Genomic DNA, 4,618 nt, shown 5'->3' with positions numbered 1-4,618 from the left:
CTGAACTTTTGAGCATCCGTCACCCAGGCGAGGACTTTTTTTACGCAGTTACATTTTTTTTTCCGGGCAGCGGAGCCCCGCCCCGCTACGGCGGCGGCAGCCAATGGGATGGCGAGAACCGCCTCTGAATGAGCCGAAGGCCGAGCCCGACCGGCCCGCGCCCAGCGGCCGGAGGACCGCGGGGCTGACCACACGCGCGCCGGCCACCCGGGCCTCGCGCCCGTGCCCCTACCCGCGCGGGTCAAGAGACGGTGGTCAGTTCACCCCCCGAGACCCACCAGCTCACCTCTGTCGCCCGGCACTACCTCTCATTCTGGGCCATCCGCACGAATTCTCATTGTTCCCGCAGACTTTATGTCCTTCCTAGGGCCTCAAGCAGACCCTCTTCGGTCCACCACTCCCAAATGCCCCCTGAGTCCTCGGGCCCCGCCTCGCTCTGGCTCTCTCCCATTCCTTCGCTGATACACCTGGCTCCAGCGCCGGGGTTTCCCGGGCCTCTCTGCCCACCTTTTTCTCCCCGCACCACCCCCTTTCCTCTCCCTCCAATCGCCACTCTCACTCGGTACCCTGATGTCTCTAATCCCCCTCCCCCAAACACACACACCTGGAGGTCTCTTCCCGTCCTGAACTCAGTCCCAAAGGGCACTATTTTGAGGGCTCAGTCACATTCCTACAGTTTTCAGTGGGGAAAGTGTTGTCGCCACACCTAGACTCCTTACATTACCTTTTTCTAGTCGAAATAAGGAAAGGGGATACATGTCCCTGCTAGGAGTTTGGGACCTTAGTTTGTCCCCGTAGACTGTGCCCTCTTCACTACAGGTCGCCTTACTCCTAGGCGCCCCAGGGCCCTTGGCTGCCCGAGGGTACCGGCGGCGCGTGCCGTAGGAGCCGGCAACTTCCCCACGTTCTTCCCCACTCGTCCTCCGGGAAGGGTCCCACCAGCTCGCCGCTCACCTAATGTCTCTTCCTACCCCTCACGTTTCTGGTCAAGCTGTGCGCTCAGTGACATCAGCAGGTATGATGACAAAAAGCAAAGAAGCACGTCTAAGAGCTCAATGCTTTCCCCAGGCCAATCTCTATCTCCACACGTCTCCCAGAGATAAAGGATGTGTTTGGGAGATGTTCAGAATCCCACCTGTAGGGCGGCTCAAAGATTCTGGGGGTAGGAGCGCAGAACGCCCCTTCCGCTGCCTCCCACGCGTCCTGTGCTTACTTACGCCTGGGTGCTTGCAGCCTCTGGGTGACTGGAATGGGATAGGAAGAAAAGAAATGAGAGGGAACAAAACGAAGGAGCAGGAAAGGGACCGGCCTTTCTCCGCCTTGGGTGCGATTCTACTTTTCAGCAACTTTTTAATAAATACCCTTCCGAGGCTGGACAAGAGGTCCTTTACTAGAAGCCAGGAGAAATAGCTAGTTTAAGAGACTGTGAAGAAGTATGCATGGTGCATTTTACACCTCCGCTTCTCCAATTTCTGACGTTCTTTAACTCAAGGACTTGTTGGGAGCCCCCTTTGGCTTCCCAGCTTGAATCCTGCCTTCCTCGCTTTTTTCCCCAAAAATACTAATTGCAGCTTCGGTTGTTAAATGTTAAGGATGCTAACTTATGTAGCTGGAACAGCTCTGAGTCACTTGAAAACACACACGCACGCGCACACACACACACACCTAAAATGGATATTTACTTCAAGGGAAGAGAAAGATTTGCTGTTTCGAGAATTCCTTTTTTTTTTTTTTTTTGGCGTGTGAAGGGGTAGGGTTGCCCGGAAGTTAGGAATCCAGAAGCAGTTGCCTCCTGGCCTGCAGTACGTTTGGGTCACTTGAGCTCCCTGTCTGGGGTTATTTGCAGTCCTGGGTTGGAAGAAACACAAAATTTTCTAACAGAATCATCTAGCTGGTGATTCTAAAGACATTTGGGTATGGTAGGGGTGTGGTTAAGCCCCATGATTTGGTGTCTAACCCTATCCCTGAACCTGAAGGTCGTTTCAGCTCCTTTGGAGGAGACTTTAAGTGTGTTGGGGGGTCTGGCTTCAACCTGGAGGACAATAAGAAAGTGAACTCCCTAAACACCTTAGCTTTTGGTGAATTGAGTCTTCGCGTTTGCACTGCTCCTAGTACTTGGAGAGAAACGCAGAGTTTAGCAACTCATCTAGATGTTTTCCGAACGTGGGAAACACCAGCAGGCCGGCCGGGTTTTGCAACAGACAGTGTACTCCGCTACCTCCCCCCTCCCTCCAATCCACAGTCTCCAGCTTCCCTCCAGCCCAGGAAAGTGTAAACAGCTTGTTATGTAAATTGCAAATCGAACTGCTCCGACGCTCTCAGTTCCCCGCTTTGGGTACAGAAATTGCCGTTGTGAAATTAGTATCTGGCATGCGGGGTCGGGGTGGAGGGGAGAATGGAGGGGCGCAGTTTTATAAAGATCAACTTTCCACTGGTTTAGCTCTGGATATTCGCCAGGAAAAGATATTTGCATTTGTGTTTTATAAGCTTATTCGGAAGCAAACCTCCAGTAAACGGTTTCATTGTATTTCAAGCACTTTACTTATTTTATTATTGTTACTAGGGTTGTTTGAACATTAAGACGCAGACATGAAGTCTTTTGGGAAACAGGTTAAAGTTTTTATTTTCAGGCTAAGGTTTTTGATACTCTTTTTTCTGTTGCTACAAGGGTAGTTCAGTCGTCCGTCTCCCCTAGAACCCTGACCTAATTGGCAGAAATGCCCCCGCAGAACCCTTTTGGCTTCGAGTACTTGCAGCCTGAAGGCCCCGCAGGCGACAGCAGTAATGGATGTGTAGTGGAAGCGTCGCTCCGCGCACCCCACCTCATTCCCCTCCCTGACCCTCCAGGCCCGGTGGCAATTTTCCGGGCCCACCTGAGGGTTCTTGCTCTGAGTAGGGGGCGTGACGTCACAGCAACCTTTAAAACTAGATCCCTCTGGGCCCCTCCTACGCAAAAGCACCAGGAAGGGGGAGGTGGCACGCATTCCAGGAAATGCCCGGTTAGGTAGGGGACGTGGTATGGAGAGTTGGGGGCGAAGGGACCGTGTTCTAACGCGAGTCACCAGGAGCCAGAAATCCCTCTCCTTTTTCGAGTAAAAGAGCGAGAATCGGGGTTGGGCAGGGACCCCCCCCCCGGAGCGCAGAAAATCACTACCAAGGGGTGCAAGCTGGGCCCAAGCTGCTTCCATTGCCCACCCTGGGAGACCCCTTGCTCCTCAGCCTTCCTGCGTCCTCAGTCAGCCCTGGGCTGCTGTGTCGACCGCCGGCGGGTGTCCAAGCCTCCACCCCATTTTTAAAAAAGTTTTGCCCACGCTTTTGGATGAGTTTAGCCCTAGAAGTGGAAACGTCGAGGGGCTAGGACGTCCGCGTGCTGGCCCTCGGGGCCCCGAAGGGACAAGAGCTACCAGACATGAGAAAGGCAGGCTGAGATGAGGGAAGGGACGGCTCAACAGGCACCAGGGATTCCTGGGGGCTTTGCACACCCTGGAGAAAGGCTGCACGTTCGCAGCATCTCCCACTTCGCTGTGGGAGACGTGGAGGATTAAGGCAATTATCCCGACAATGCGACTTGAAAACTTCCCACTAGGCTGCCATCAGAAACAACTGGAGCCAAGGCCTTTTGGGGGTGTCTTTGAACTATTTAGATAATTGTCTTAGTTCTCCATTTGGCCTCGTTTGCGAAGCCCAGGGGTAAGGGAGGAGACCCAGGTGTCAATACCCGTTATTCGTTATCAAACCATCAGGCAGGTTGCGTTTGTCATCGGTGTGACTTTTCGGCCGAGGGAGGAGGAGGGGACCAAACGTCTGGGTGGCCGCGCGACTGGGACGGATCGACTTCCTCCTTCTCTCTCGGAGAGTTCGCGGAATAGAGGTTTGGTTAATTCGGTCCCTCTATTTCAGCTTCTCCTTAGTTGAAAAAAAAAATTCCTACAATATAAACGAAAAGAGTTTGTTTTTCGATTGTTTCCAAGGTAAAGTGATCTGTGTTACCTATCTACATGATTGAATTAATCGGATAGTGGCCGTCTTAGACACGGCCCAGTAGGGGAGGTTCGTATGATAGGATAATTTAATGTCATCTTCCCAAACTGTCCCCACCTCCTTATTGAGAGAGGGGGAAGGAAGGGGGAGGGAGGGAGAAAAAGACGAGAGAGAGAGAGAGAGAGAGAGAGAGAGAGAGAGAGAGAGATTAGGAATGAGTTCCTTTTGTCACTCCTTTGTAGGAAAACCTCAGTCTCGGAGGAGAGCGTTTTGGGGGCTCTGAGCTGAGCAGTAAACAGGGGTCACAGGGCTTCTGGCAAGTGAATCTTTAACTTTGATGCCTGGCCACAAAAGGTTCAGGGCATTCTTTGTCTAGGCAGAGGTAGCTGGAGAGTCAAACTGGCACCTTTCATAATCTGAAATTAGAATAAAACTTGTAAAGGAGAGGATGATCAGAAACGAGTTGCTTGTAAGTGGGTCTGCCCGCGCCTCGGTTTTTCCCCATTCAGGTCCCCAACAGAACTTAAGCGGCTGCCGCACTGAGGGTCTGAAAGGGCAAGAGAGGCCCCACCACCTTCCAAACTCTGTGGGAAGTGCTGGCGGGTCCCCGGCTTCAGAGCCTGCGGGGTGCGGGCGG

This window comes from Marmota marmota, unplaced genomic scaffold (genome assembly GCF_001458135.2).
Source record: "Marmota marmota marmota unplaced genomic scaffold, marMar, whole genome shotgun sequence".
Lineage (NCBI taxonomy): Eukaryota > Metazoa > Chordata > Mammalia > Rodentia > Sciuridae > Marmota > Marmota marmota.
This window is presented reverse-complemented; position numbering follows the sequence as displayed.